Here is a 15,660-nt window from a genome sequence, read left to right on the forward strand (position 1 = left end):
GAACTGGCCCTGTGAGTTTCCAAGACTGTATGGGAATAGAAAGGCCCATCTTTCTCCCAGGGAGTGGCTGCAGACATTGGGGTTTGCAGCCCAACTCATAAGCATGGCACCAACAGGCCTCCTGAGACCAAACAACAGTTCAGTTTCCCTAGTTGACAATGTCTGCCTTGAGCGTGAGCCCTCTCTTAGGACTGATCTATGAGCACCTTCAAAATGCTCATGGAAGATTTGAAGGGAAAGATTGTGGAACTTTTCCATGAACCTTTGGAAAGTCAACGTTACAGGATCATATTAGATGTCATCAAATTGACACAGCTTGAAATATTAGTGAGGACCTCAGGAGGCAGAGAATGTATGTCAATCAAGCAGATTTGTGTCAGTGGATGGTGCCTGTGGAGGCTGTCGATCGGTGTATGTTTCACTGTGTATATGCTCAGCAGCAACAAATTTAACTTTGTACAAATAGACTATTTTCTAAAAGCCATCTTTTATCAAAGAAGTAAGAACTCTGTCTTCTAAAGGACAGTGTCTCCCGCTTCTGAACTCTTCTAATCTTTATTAGCTAACCTTTCTTTTGTGTTAGGCTGAAATCTACTTTTCTGTCACTTCGACCTATTGGCTCTACTTTCCCTGAGAGGCCTGCTTATTGTACATAGCCAGTTCTCCCTCAAAGCACTTCTGATCGCCAAGGTAGCATGTCTTTCCTCTTTTCTTCTCATCATGTTTTCCCAGCTTCAGTCCCAATATCCATTACACACACACACACACACACACACACACACACACACACACACACACCAGCTTTCCTCTTGACCAATGGGGGAACTGTGGTGCCCTCAACGAAGCAAATCACTCTTCCAAGTGGTTGAGATCCTTTTGGAACCTTACTTACCCTTCTCAGATTTTTTTTTTAAATCATTCTCATATCTGATCAACATTCCTTCCAAGTCTTCATCCCAGTTGTTTATAAAACAGGGCCAACGATGGAACTCTGCAGCACGTCCCTGCAGGCTCTAATCCTCCTGCCATCAAAGACTTATCAAGAGACTTTGAGTACAGACAGACAACCAGCCCCAATCAACCTAACTGAAGTCTTTGGGTCTTTCACCTTCACACAGATACCATAAGAATTTGTGAAATGCTCAACTGAGATCAAGATAAACAGTCTCCAGGACTCCCTAAAAATGGTATCCCATAACCCTAAAGGAAAAAAGTTAAAAAGTTCGCATGGTGTGACTTTTCCTTTCCTAAGTTGCTAGATGCATAAAATACATAGTAATTCAAGGAGCTTCCTCTAGCTCAGGGTCTTTCAGGCTCAGCATACAGGCGCTGAAGGCTATAATCCTTTGTTGTGAGAAGCTGTCCTATGCAGGGGAGCATGCTGAGCAGCATTCCAGACTGCCACCCACTAGATATCAGTAGCTCTCACAGCCCCCTTCTCAACTCCCCCTCTCCCACCCACAGTGTCATAGAAACTGTCTCTAAATGTTGACAAAGCTTCCATGGAAGGGCAAAATCGCCTCCAGTTAAGAACCCCTGCTATCTGCTGTTCAATGAATTGGCCTCTAGCAACAATCTGTCCACCCCTATCTTCTGATTACCTGCCCCCAGTAACACAGGCCCCCAGCTTATGAAGTATATTTGATTTATATCAAACTGCACTTAATTATCTTTCTTTAAAAATTTTTTTTAATTATCTGCCTTTTTTATATATGTATTTATGTAATGTTTCCAATCCCAAACGACAAATAAGATTCAAAAGTAGATACAGGTAATAAAAGACAATTATAATGAACTTTTTTTTAGATGAGGTAGTCCACCTAGACCTGACTTAGAAGAGCATCCTTGGAACTGAACATCAGAGATGAATCAGGAATGCACAGCATCCCGTCCAAACAAATCTCCCAGGTCCCTAGTGCTACTTCCCTAGCTTCTGGGATTCCCAGGTCACAGGATCCCACCCTGGAAAACGATGCGCTCACTGTCCCTGTGAGAGCAGAGACTGCGCCTAAAATATGGGGGCTCCTCTGTAAAGTGCTCTACGGATGTCAGTTATCATTATTGCCTAAAGCTTTTTTTTTATTTTAAGGAAAAGCAAAAAAAAAAAAACCACAAAACAACCTATACAAATAAGGGACCTATTCTGTAGTACATTGAACCATTTTCATAATCTCCAAGATGCACCAAGTACTGGCCTCATTTGGGAAGAAAAGGAAAAAGAAGGAGGAGGCTAGCTGGAAGAGTGGAAAATATAAAAGCTGGGGGGGGGGGCAAGGTGACAGGATGACTTGGAGCTTTGCATTTAAGTAGTTCTGGAATCTGGATATGTGACCAGCTACCTGTACTTAAATGTTCTCATTTGTACTAGAATTGAGTTAACCACTAAAGAGTTTTTCCCCAAGGTTTAAAATGTGGGTCACTCACTCACACTCACTGTCCTGGAGTCAGTTCTGACTCCTAGCGACCCTGTAGGAGAGAGTAGACCTGCCTGTGAATCTAGTGGTTTCAAACTGCTGACCTTGTGGGTTGTAGCTCAAGGCATGACCACTGTGACACCAGGGCTCCTTAAACTCACTGCCATCTAGTCAATTCTGGCAGTACCGACACTACAAGCAGGGTAGAACTGGCCCTGTGGGTTTCCGAGCCCATCACTCTTGACTGGAATAGAAAGCCTCATTGTTGGTTTTTCAGCACTACACCACCAGGGCTCCTCAAAACCACTGCCAGGAAGTTGATTTCTACTCATAGCAACCTTACATAGGGTTTCAAAGTCAGCAAACATTTACAGGGGCAGACAGCCCCATGGTTTTCCCTCAGAACAGCTCAGGGTCGGGGTGGGGGTGGGGTGTTGAACTTCTGACCTTGTAGTTAGCAGTCCAAAGCCTAACCTACAGCCCCACCAGGACTCCTTTTAAGATCTTGTAAGGGTTATGAAAATATAATCTTCACCATAAAATAGAAAGAAATTGCTAATTTGTGGTTCAAACCACATCAGAATAGTGAGTCATCCTCCTCACCAGGCAGCTCACCTACTGAGTCACCCTGGCAAATTTGTAACTAAAATACTACAGGTGAGTAAGTGAGAGCTGAGCTGTAAAGGCTCCAGCCCAGTGGAGAATAACCTTAGAAAATACTTTCCTCTTCTTGGGCTCTGATTAACTCATCATCGGCCAGTATCTCCTCATACATGTCTATGTGACAAAATGCCATGCTCCTTTATTGCTGTAAAGATTTTAGGAACACATTAATATTGCATCCGAGCCCTTTGCAACAGGCCTGAAATGTCATTTTCTAAGAGTCGACCATTCACAAATGACCTGACAAGCTGCGGGATGGATCAAGAACATCTTAGACCGAGGAAGCAGGAAGACATTAAGAAGACGAGAAAGAGAATGCGAAGGTGGATGTCAGAACAAAGTCTGAAACTTGCTCTTGAACGTAGAGCAGCTAAAGCAAGTGGAAGAAATGAAGTCAAAGAGCGGAGTAGAAAAGTCCAAAGGGCAACTCAAGAAGACAACGTATTATAATGAACCGTGCAAAGGTTTGGAGTCAGGCGAAAAAGGAAGAACAATCTCAAGATGAAAGAACTGAAGAAAAATCCAAATCTCAAGTTGAAATGTTGAAGGATTCCACACAAAATATCGAATGGTTCAGGAAGTATCAAGAAAAGGGAAGGAATACAGTCACTGAACCAAAAAGACTGGGTTGGCTTTCAACCGCTTCAAGAGGGAGTAGATGATCAAGAACCAATGGTGTTGAGGAGGAAGTCCAATCTGCACTGAGTGTTTGAATTCACCAGGGCTCTTAGGGAGAAAGATGTGACAGTCTGTTTCTGTAAAGCTTTATAGCCTTGACAACCCTGTGGGCAATTCTACTCTGTCCTATAGATTCGCTGAGTTGGAATCTACTTGGTGGCCATGGATAACTTTGTTGTGCCTGCTCCTAGCTATGCTGAGGATGTGTAGAAAACGAAACATGGTGGGTGAGAAATTTTAGTTTGGAGAGAAGAGGTAGGTAAATTTGGAGCTTAGAAAATTGTTCTTCTAATGAAGGAAAGACCAAGGTTGAATACCGAGAGAGAGGAAATTGAGTTTGTTCCCCTTTAAAAGGACCTGGCCCTATAAAGGAAAACCTGGTGGCTTAGCGTGGTGCTTACACATTGGGTTGCTTACTCCAATGCCAGCAGTTTGCGCTGCTGGAGAAAGAGGGTACTTTCTACTCCTGAAGTAGTTCCAGTCTCAGAGACCCACGGGAACAGCTCTCCCCAGCCCTATTGGGTCACTCTGAGTTGGAATCAACTGGAAGGCAGTGAGTGAGGTGAAGTGCTATAAAACTACATGTGTCTTCTTCTTACCAAAGAGGAGCCCCGGTATAGTAGATTACACCTTTCATTTTAACCATATCCTCAAATGTTATGATTTTTCTTGCTGATATAGATATATGTATATTTGCATTTCCATCCTTTTTGTGTCATGCCTTCCTAACCTCACTTCTCATCTTGACAAGTTCAGCTTCCATTTGAGTTCTGTCTAACCATTAACCAGTGTGTTATTCTGGTTTGACTAGAGAAACAAATCCAGAGACACTCATGTGTGTATGAGAGAGTTTTATATCAAAGACTAATTGTATATTGAGAAACATCCCAGCCCAGTCCAGATCAAGTCCATAAGTCCAATATCAGCCCATATATCCGATACTAGTCCATAAATTCCTCTTTAGACTCACGCAGCCATGCAATGATGCCGAATGCAGGAAGATCACAGGCTAGTGGGTAGAAAGTCTTGTGGATCCAGTCATAGCAGAAGTATCTCAGTGCTGGTGTGGATCTCCACGTGCCTTGGCAACACTCCTTCAGTGTGTCTCCACGTAACTTGGCAACTGGAATGTCTCACAAGGAGTATCTGTGTGGATCTGGCTTCTAGTCAGCTATTTATCTCAGTAGAGCCTCCAAATGAGGTCATCATGCTGCGACCTGATTGGCAGGCTAGACTCCACCCCTTTGAAAGTTGGCAGGAGATTATGTAACTGCCACAACCTGCAATGTTGGGCTGCTAGGTCAGCAGTTTGAGACCACTAGCCACACTTGGGAGAAAGATGAGGCTTTCTAATGCCATCAAGATTTAGTGGCAGAAACCCAAAGTGGCAGTTTTACTTTGTCTTGTAGGGTCAATATGAGTCACCTGAGATAGTTAAGGCTACTATGCCAACCTGGCCAATAAACACATATGTGGGGTTAGTTGAAGGGCGGAGAGAGAAATGGCTTGGTGAGCCTTGCCTTTCTAGTTCTCGGGTCTCTTGCCTTCTGATGGTTGGATCAGGGTGAAGCTGCCTTAGCCAGCTCCCTGTTTCAGCTGGTAAGGCTCACTTCCTGCAAGACATCTCTGAGGAGAAGCCACATGGACCTACCCTGATCCAGCCGTGGGTGCTGGAGCAGCCTCGTGGAGACCCCTGCCAATGCTGAGATGCTTGCTTACACATTCACTGATTAGGTTTTCATCCTGAAGTTGGTGTCATTGCATGTGTTTTGTGAGATTGAAGAGGACTTTGTAGATCTGTGTTGGACATATGGGCTAATGTTAGACCTATGGGCTTGGGCAGCACTGGATTAGGATGCTTTCTGAATGTACTTACTCTTTGTATAAAACTCTGTCTTATACATATATGAGTTTCTGTTTACCAGACCAACACAGTCACAACTGACTTGATGGCAGTGGGGTTTTTAAAAATTTTTGAATGTCAACTTTTCCCTCAGGCTGAGTATATTTGACATTAGTTTGCAACTCCCAGGCCAACCCAGGAAGGAGCAGCCTTGCACTCAGGGCACTTCCCTAGGCGAGTCATCTAAAGTTGGGGTACCAGTGACTGTGATTCTGCATCCCATGGTCACATTCATTCCCTGACCACTATATAGCCAGGTGTCAAAGGGCCCCAGGACCAATCTTGTAGGTTTTTAAATCTGCAATTATGTGCATATCCCAATCATGGTCCTTTCCCCTCTTCCAGAGTCCTATATGCAACAGTGATGAATTGATCTGCCATCAGTCATCATTTTGTGAAGATTTCCTGTTCTCCATCTTCAATAATTAGTCCCATAACTGTGAGTCCTTTGGACACCATTGCGGCTCATGCTGAAAGAGGCCCGGTGGCGTAGTGGGTTACGTGTTGGGCTGCTAATGACCAAGCCAGATGTTGGAAACTACCAGTCACTCTGCGGGAGGAAGATGGGGTTTTCTCTGACTGTAATTCGTGACAGTCGTAGAAACCCACAAGGGCTGTTCAACCCTGTCCTATAGGGTGGCCAGGAGTCAAGTTTACTCCATGGCAGGAAACTTCGTTTGAGTGATGGTTTCCCTTAACTATGTGATTTGTCTTTGTCTTGTCTTCATGTCTTTACTCACACTGCCATAGAGTCAATACTGACTCATAGTGACCTTAAACCTTCCTAATGCCATGACGCTTTAATGTAGTTCCTCATGTGGTGGTGGGTGACCCCCAACCATAAAATTATTATCGTTGATACTTCATTATTGTCATTTTGCTACTGTCAGGAATTGGGCAACCCCTGTGAAAGGGTGGTTCAACCCCCAAAGGGGGTCGCGACCCACAGGTTAAGAACTGCTGTCTTAAAGGATAAGGCAGAATGGCTCCTGTGAATTTCCTAGACTGTAACTTTTTATGGGAACAGAAAGCCCCACCTTTCTCCTGTAGAGCGGCTGGTGGTATGGAACTGTTGACCATGCAGTTAGCAGCCCAACGAGTAATCACAATGCTTAATAAATAATGTCAGAACCATGTTTGACATTAGCCGTGTGTGTGTGTGTGTGTATGTGTGTGTGTGTGTGTGTGTGTGTGTGTGTTAGGACAGATGCTATTTTCTCCATCTTGTTCACTGAGATCCTGAAATCCTCCCCTCTCTTTTCAATCTCCTTCCACCTCACTGGAACCTCCTTCGGCTCCTTTGCTGGCTCTTTATCTCTGAGTGCCAGAAGCAGTTTCCAACTGGACTCAGTGGCAAGGAGTTTGGTTTGGTTTGGGATCTGTGTTTGAAAGGAGCCCTGGGCCACAGTGGGAGAAGCCTGGGTTGCTAACCCAGCTGAGACCAGCCATTCTGCAGGAGGCATTTTACTCCCGAGAAGACGAACCATCTCTGAGATCCACCGAGGCGGTGCTACTGTGTCCCAGAGCAATGTTGCTATGAGTTGGATCAACTCAATGGCAGTGAGTTTGAGTTTGAGCTGTTTGAATCCAAACCCTGCCACTTGCTAGTTTTTTAAATCAAGACCAGCCACTGAATTTCTGACAGCTTCTTCATCTGTAAAATGAGTATTAAAAAAAAAAAAAAAAGCTATTTGCTCTTCCGGTCCCTGGCGCTCCGGGAGCTGCTGGCGTTGGTGCAGACACGGCCAAGTCCAGGAACCACACCAGGCACAACCAATCCCGGAAATGGCACAGAAACGGCATCAAAAACCCCGGTCACAGCGATACAAATCTCTTAAGGGGGTGGACCCCAAGTTCCTGAGGAACATGCGCTTCGCCAAGAAGCACAACAAGAAGGGCCTGAAGAAAATGCAGGCCAACAACGCCAAGGCTGCGGCTGCTCACACTGAGGCCATCAAGGATCTTGTGAAGCCCACAGAGGTCAAGGCCAAGATCCCAATGGGTGTCAACCACAAGCTCAGCTGACTGGCCTACATTGCCCACCCCAAGCTTGGCAAGCGGGCTCGGGCACGTATTGCCAAGGGTCTGAGGCTCTGCCGGCCCAAGGCCAAGGCACAAAGCAAGGCTGATGCTCCAGCCAAGGCCACGACGCCAGCAAAAGCTCCCAAAGGCCCCCAGGCTCCCACAAAGTAGAGTTCTCTGTGAGGGCGAGAGGGACTGGTGTGAGCCCTGGCTGCTGCCTGCATGGCGCTGGTGTCTTCTTGCGCTGCTTGTTGTACAAATAAACCCACGTGGCGCTGGGGAAAAAAAAAAGCTATTTCCAATGGTTGTGAAAAATAAGTGAATTTTATAGAAGGGACTGGCACTAGAAGCATAAACACTCTGTGCTTACTTCTGTTATTCTCGCATACTCCCTAGGTGCTTTCGTCTGGCGGTATGGCTTAAATTCCATCTACACACTCATCACCATCTAGCACATTGTATATCTATTCTCTATCTCCTACATTAAGATGGAAGCTCAGTGAGGGCAACAACATCGTCTGTTTTAGTCATCACTGTTTTCCTTTACCCGTCTCCTCAGCATCTAAACCTGTACTTCCCACATAGATGGTACCCAACAAATGCTTCGGTGAAGAAATGGAGGGATGAAACAACAGGCAGGAGTTGGTAGACTAAGGATGACAAAAGGGTCAAAAATAAAACCTTGGTCATTGCACGGTCACTGTCTTGGGGAGGCCTCTGGACCAATCTGTAAGCTACTCTGTCTGACAGAATGCACATTTCCCAGTCACGGCCTCTGTTCCACTGATCTGCCACCACCACTCCCCAACAACAATAATGGTAATAAAGTTACTCACTTCTGGAAAAAAACAACAAATAAAAACCTTTCTTAAACACTTGGCCTCTGGCTGACTTGGTATTGGGAAGACTCTATGTGGTGGGAGGGGGGAAGGGGTCGATGGTGATCACGCGTGCAAAGAGACAGAAAGAGAAAACTCTCTTTCACCACTCTCGCCCTTGCTTCCCGGGTCTCTCCAGCCACGATTCTAATTCCTCATCTTACTGAGACTCAAATAGCTATAACAAATGTATTACACCTTTACTCCTGAATTTACACAAGTTTCCCACAAGCTTGCATATCTTGTCTCTTGAATGGAGGTCTCTGTGGTAAGGTGTCCCTGCAGAGCTTACCTCCTGCTGACGTGAGTGTGGCCTTTGGAGGGTGAGGGGCTCAGTCTGAGCAAAGCCATTTCTGATGGATATTACACACCAAGAACAGGAGGGTGTTCTAACTGGGTATTTGCAAAAACTGACCATGAAAAAGATTTCTGAGACAACACAAAATTCTTGTGGAGAACTCATAACCTCAACGCAAGACAGATCCCAGCAGATTTGGAATTGCTCGGCCAGGTGTTAAAACTTTACCCTCACCCAGGTTTTAAAACTTGACCCTCAATCAGGTTTTAAAAAATGCCTTAATGGAACGAGAGATCTGGAATAAGTGGATCCCTTTGAAGCCACTTCGGTGGCTGGGGGTGGAGGGAGATACAATTATAGTTTTCTTTTCCCAGAATAAATTTTATTTTTATCCCAGAGTAAATTTTAGAAGAATTTTTCTGACTCTATTTGGAAATATAGCTTTTTAGATCAAATGAATGAAAGCAATGTGTAGCTAGTCTCATGGTGACCCAGACTGAATCCTGTCAGACCACCTGGTCTCCGGGAAAGGCTCCAGGCAAAGGCAGGGATGCGGAAGAGCAAACCGCAGCCACCTGAACCTCGGTATCTCAGTTCACCTGCAGTACCAGGAATAAACACACATGGCTTTTCTTCTTCTCTGAAGTGCAGCACGAATGTAGGAGAGGAATACACCAGGTTTTGGGTGAAATAGATGAATTCCTTTTAGAGAAGTTGATCTCACCAAAAGGCGGTCAAAACTTCAGTTTACGTATTTTGCGAAAAGTCTGGGGGTTCTCAAATGCAGATTGGACTTCCTAGGGAGTAGGAACATCAAGTTCAAAGGTTTGAGGTGGAAGTTGAGTGGAAATTAAAAAGGGAAAGAACAGTAGAGGGGAGGTAAGGAGGTCTAGAGCCTGTTGAGTATTCATGGACCATTGAGCAGAGTAGGGCCTTGATCTCATTCTGTTGTAACAAGCTGTCTCTGTTTTTCAAACTAAGAACAAAAAGTAGGAGGGTCGGAGACTGGGGCAGCAAAGATGGCTTAGCGTGGTGGCGGTGGAGTTAGTGGGAAGTGTTTTGACCCTGGGCATATTTTGAAGGTCAACAATTTCTCCCTCCGGTAAGTCAGTAACACATCTAAGGCTGAGGGAGCTTTTACCTCTGATCCTGGAACTTTTACTCTTCGCTGAGCCATGACCACTCGGATGAGCTAGGTGAAATCCTATCACGTTCACAGCACCGTCACACTCTTGTCTGTGTCCAATCTGCTCTCTTATGGAGGTAATCTCTCCCTCCCTCCCTCCTAGCCCACCCGGGGCCTGCAGAATCCCTCCCTTCAAAGAGCTCAGGAGACGCCTTACTCCCATGGCAGGGTTGCTTTTCAGTCAGAGCAAGATGTACCGGATCAAAAGTTCAAATAAACTCATACTCACAAATCCTACAGAGCTGCCCTTCTCTTCAAATGTAGTCGTTGGTGCACTTCGATTTCTGGGGAGATCCACGGCAAAACCAAACTCACTGCCATCCAGTCAATGTCCACTCGTAGTGACCCCATAGGGCAGGGAAGAATCAGGGGAACAGAAAGCCTCATCTTTCTCCAGGGAAGCAGCTGGTGGTGGTGGTTTCAAAGTGCTGACCTTGCAGTTAGCAGCCCAATGGGTCACCCACTAGCTTTGCCTATATGCTCAGTGAGCCCAGGAGACTTCCGACCACATCCGTCCTCTCAATCTGCTGGATGTGTTCATCTATCTTAAAGATAACCCAACCCAACCCAAACATTGAGCCGATGCTGACTCATAGAAAGGCTGTTTCTGTGGGTAGAAGTGCTACAGTATTACAAGTTTCTGAGACAGCAGCTGTTGGTTTGCAGTCCAAAGCGCAACCATTACGCCACCAGTGCTCCTCTTACAGATAACAGACAAGTCATAATAATGGTGAGGTTTCTACACCAGTTAAAACAAACAAAAGCCCACCCTACTTTGATTTCTAGTGTAGTTACCTCCTACAGAACCCCCCACCAATCGATCGGAAAATGAGTTCCTAGTTGATCAAGGAGTCCTAGTGCTTTGGTGGATTACATGTTGGGGCTGCTAAATGCAAGGTTAAATGTCTGAAACCATCAGCTGCTCCCAGGAAGAATGATGAGGTTTTCACTCCTGTAAAGATTTACAATCTCAGCAAACCACAGAGGCGGTTGGACTCTGTCCTGTAGAGTCACTATGGGTTGCTATCAACCTGATGGCAGTGAACTTGGTTTTAGGTTTAAATTGAAACTTCAGGCTCTGGGAATTGAGCCCTTCCTACACCAACTGCGATGTCTCTCCAGTGCCCAAATCCAGGACCAGACTTTCTCCTGGTCTCAGTGGCATCACTAGGCTTGGTACCACCCAGTGCTGTAGCTCAGTGTCACCATCCGTCCCCACCCCCATGGGCCTCCTCCAGTCCCAGAACATCCAGAATCCTTAGTAATGTTTAATATTAATTTTAATCATAGAATATGATATGACAAATATGTACAGTTGTAAAATGCTTACGTATAATATTTCTTAGGTTATATGAATACTAGCAAAATTATTTTACAAAATTTTTGTACATTAGTAACTGAGGGAAAGCCTTTTGAAAATTCCCCTTTTCCTTTAATTACTGCTTCCTTCTCAGTAGTTATTGATATAGGTTCGCAAATATGAATTGCCTCAATATTATATCTCAACTAACAGAGCATGGGACCAAACTGGCTACCATGAAACCACCCCAGCCGTCGCGAGAGCAGTGCATGCTTGTACTCCCTTCAGACAAAACCATGTGATTCAGGCATCATAATGGCCCGATGGCAGCTCTGAATCCAAAACCAAACCAAACTCCTTGTCATTGAGTCAGTTTTATCTCGCAGTGACCTTGCGAGACAGAGTTGAATTATGCCTTTGGGTTTTCCAAGGCTGTAAATCTGGATGGGAAAACAAAGGCTCAACCCTCTCCTGTTGAGCAGCTGGCGATTTCGAACTGTGAACCCCGTGGCTAGCACTCCAGGGGTAATCCACTACGTATGTCACCAGGGCCTCTTCCAGAGAGCAAAGGTGAATGAGCCTTGAGTTGTAGGCTGGCAGGCAGATGAATACACATAAGCTCAGTGCAGGAAAAAAATGCTTTTGTTGTCATAACTAACTACAGGGATATTTTTTATTAAAAATTAACAGATTTCTGCTGACACATGCCACAAATATTTTATAATTCATTCTGGTGTCTGATGACATCACCCCCTGTGGTCTGTATCAGTGCCGCCCCCACCCCCACCCCCAATGATACCACTGCCTGGCTTCCAGAGCAGGGAAGTTGGTTATCGTGTTAGTGGGAGGGGCTTCTGTGGCAGTCACAGCAGGAGCGTGTGACCTCTACAGTCTTTTGCTGTTTATATCCACTCCAGTATCTTGCATTTGAGGGTCAGTGTTACCTCTAGATCATGGAGATGATCTAATTCCATAAAATAAGCTCCAAATTCTTCCAAGAATCCATAAGGCATTCTTGGAGAGGTAACTCTTGTATCCATGTGCAACAGAGACATTGCTGTAGTTGAGTTTTGCTTAAGCATTGACGTGTGACAAACCATTCCTTTGAATTTGACAGCCCGCTGAGCTCAGATATTACGATCTAGTAGTTTGAGGTCCACTCATTCATCCGTTCACAGCAACGTGATCGACATTCCATTGAAGTAGTTCCAAATGGAAATGAGAGGTCGCCGATTAACATGACCCCACTGGAGGAGCCCGGTGGAGCAGTGGCTATAAGCTGGGCTGTGATCCGAAAGGTCAGCAGTTTGAAAACACCAGCTGCTGCTACACAGGAGCAAGATGGGACTTTCCACTCCCGTACAGAGCTTGTAAGGAACCCATGGGGCAGCTCTATCCTCCCTTGGAGGGTTGCGATGAGTGGGCATGGACTTGAAGGCAGTGAGCTTGGTTTTTAAGTTTGGCTGTGATAGGTGCCCTGATGGCATAATGGTTACACATTGGGATGCTAACTACAAGGTCAGTAGTTCAAAAACACCAGCTGCTCCTCGGGAGAAAGATGAAGCTTGCTATTCCCATAAAGAGTTATAGTCTCAAAACCCCACAGAGATAGTTCTACCCTGTCCTATAGGGTAGATGGGATTTTCTACTCCCATGAAGAGTTACAGTCTTGGAAACCCACAGGGGCAGCTCTACCCTGCCCTGTAAGAACAGGAATCAACTCCCTGGCAGTGAGTGTGGTTGGGTACTGACTACTATCCTTTTTTGTGATGTATTGTAAATTCTAGCTTCTATGTCTGTCATTATAATCTTCTTTTGGAGCGACTTCTCTGCTATGCTAATGGTCAGGTTAAAGGGGAAATGTGTTCTAAGACTCCACTTAGTGGGAACCAAGCCATCGCCCTTTGTTTCCTGGTAGGCATGGTCTATGTGAGTCAACCCAGCAGAAAAGTAGCATGTCCTGGCAGGAATAGTTGGCGTCCGAAAAAGACCTCAGAGCCACAGGTGTTGGGCCGGTAAGGCATTGAATTCTCCTCCCTACTGCAGCCAGGGGAGGTCAGGTCCAGCCCCAGGCAATTTCCTTAGTATTTAAAAATAAAAAAAAGAATGAAAAAGCAAAGTGTTGATTATATTTTCCTTGTGCATTTTCCTGATTACTGAAATCCTATTGGACAGTGCTATTTTAAGGGAACAGTGTTACCCCATGAACTAGTTTTAAAACAGGCCTCCTCAGATGCACGAGGGAGGAGGACCCGCTCCTCGGGACGCAAGGCCAATAACCGTGAAGGTAAAGGTCAGACTGCGCCTGCCTTCCATCATCTTCCTGTTCCCTATGCTGACACCCGGGGCTCCTCTCAGGACACTGCGAGAGCCGCACACACAATACTCACAACTAAGGGGGTTGGCTCAGCATGGGGGAGATCTGTTCGCACAGTTCCAGAGGGGTAAGCCACAGGGATCTGCGTAGTCCTGGGTCCACAGCCAGCAGCCACGCCTGTCTCTCCATCCCTCAGCCTCTCAGCCACGCGTGCGATCTCCAGCCCTCTGCCCCGCAGTCAGTCGCGTCTGCGCTGCCCCTCTGCTCTGTCTCCGGCTCTCCAGGCCTCTGCTTTGACCCACGGTCTCTGTGTCCCTCGGGTCTCGGCTTCCACCACTTCAGAAAGAGATCTCAAACTCGCTCCGCCGGTGGCTTTTCTTCCTCCATGGTGCTGGGAGTTTCCTCTGCTGTTGCCTTCCTTCTAGGCTGGGGAGCAGCAAGGAAGACTCACCCATCCTCCTATCAGGGCTACTCCACCCACCCTATCTAGTAGCCCCACCCAATCATTTGGTGGGCGTTAGTCATAGATAGACGAGCACATAAAGACGTTTCACTCCATCACACCCAAATAAACTTCAATGGAAAATGCAATAAACCTGTATTTTGTGTTAATTAAAAAATAAAAAAGGAATATTGTTAAAGAAAAATTAAACAACCCAGTTATGGAATGGTTATCATTGGCTGCAAAGCCTATTTTTAAGAAAACGATTTCAACCCATTATTAAAAGAAAGTGGGGCTATGGTACGTGTGTTATTTTAGAACCTACCGTATATACTCAAGTATAAGCCAAGTTTTTTCCACACATATTTTATGCTGAAAAAGCCCCCCCCCTCCCCGTTTTTCGTGGTAAAATAGGTGCCTCGGCCTACACTGGAGCATTTAGGTAATTAAATTTTGCAGCTTCATGTTAGCCTTCAGGGTTTTTTGGGTTTTTTTGCGGGTTTTTTATTTCTATAAAGCTATGGTATTGCCTTTTAAAAATCCTTTTCTAATCAAAATCAAACCCATGGGCATTAAATAGACTTTGACTCCTGGCGTGGGGTTTCTGAGAATGTGAATGGCTACCAGAGAACACGGTCCCATTTTGTCTCACGGAGTGGCTGTGGGGTGTGCGCTGCCCGCTTTGGGATGAACAGCCCAATGCCTAGCCTACAGGGCCTCACGTTGTCGTTGGGTGCCAGCTGGTCGGTTCTGCCCTAGAGTGACCCCGTCCACAGCACAAGGAGACACTGCCCGGTCCTGCCCCAGCCTCACAATTGTTTCTGCGCTCCTTTAAAATCCATCAATCGAGGAGTACTTTATATGCAATAGATGCACTTGTATTTAAGTAGTAGGATCAGCAAGTTCAATACTGGATTCCTGAGTTTGGGTAACTGTACACACTGCGTGAAGAGAGAGAAAGCTTCTGGGTCCGTGTGCCCCCGAGAAGTCAATAATATACCTCAGCCTGCTGCAGCCCAGCAGCCACTGACCTTTGCGTCTCTCTAATTTGTTTGCCGGCTGACACCTCACCTCAATGAAATCGTCAGGGACGCTCCCTCGGTGTCCGGCTCTGCGATTCCCTGGTGCTGGTTCTTTGTGTTGCAGTAGTATCCCCCTCTGGCCATGCCACAATGTGTTTCACTAGTCCCTGTTGATGGGGGTCTGGGCTGTTTCCAGGCTTGGGATATTATGAACAAGCACCCTGACCATGACTTGTATTCTGAATGTGTCTCGTGTACATGTTTTGTTTTTTTTAGAGTAAACGCCTAGAAGTAGATTGGCTGGGTCATATGGAAACAATATTTTAGCTTTGTAAGAAACTTCCAACAGCGTGGCCAAGTGGGTTCCCCACAATGCTGGAAGCTAGTTCTTCATCTGTACATACAGTTTCCTGCATTGCCAATGGAAGAATTATGCGGGGGGGGGCTGTAAAAATTTGTGGAAACATTCTATTCATTCCATCCCCCCACCCCAAACTTTTTGAAGACGCCTCCTATTGTCACTATTATTGTTAGATG

At 45.7% G+C, this 15,660-nt stretch overlaps 1 pseudogene; it reads left to right on the plus strand.

Annotated features, from left to right (window-relative positions):
- Positions 1 to 213: 213 nt before the first annotated feature.
- Positions 214 to 7,851, plus strand: LOC142426554 (large ribosomal subunit protein eL29 pseudogene; annotated as a pseudogene).
- Positions 7,852 to 15,660: the final 7,809 nt, after the last annotated feature.

This window comes from Tenrec ecaudatus, chromosome 14, assembly GCF_050624435.1.
Source record: "Tenrec ecaudatus isolate mTenEca1 chromosome 14, mTenEca1.hap1, whole genome shotgun sequence".
NCBI lineage: Eukaryota > Metazoa > Chordata > Mammalia > Afrosoricida > Tenrecidae > Tenrec > Tenrec ecaudatus.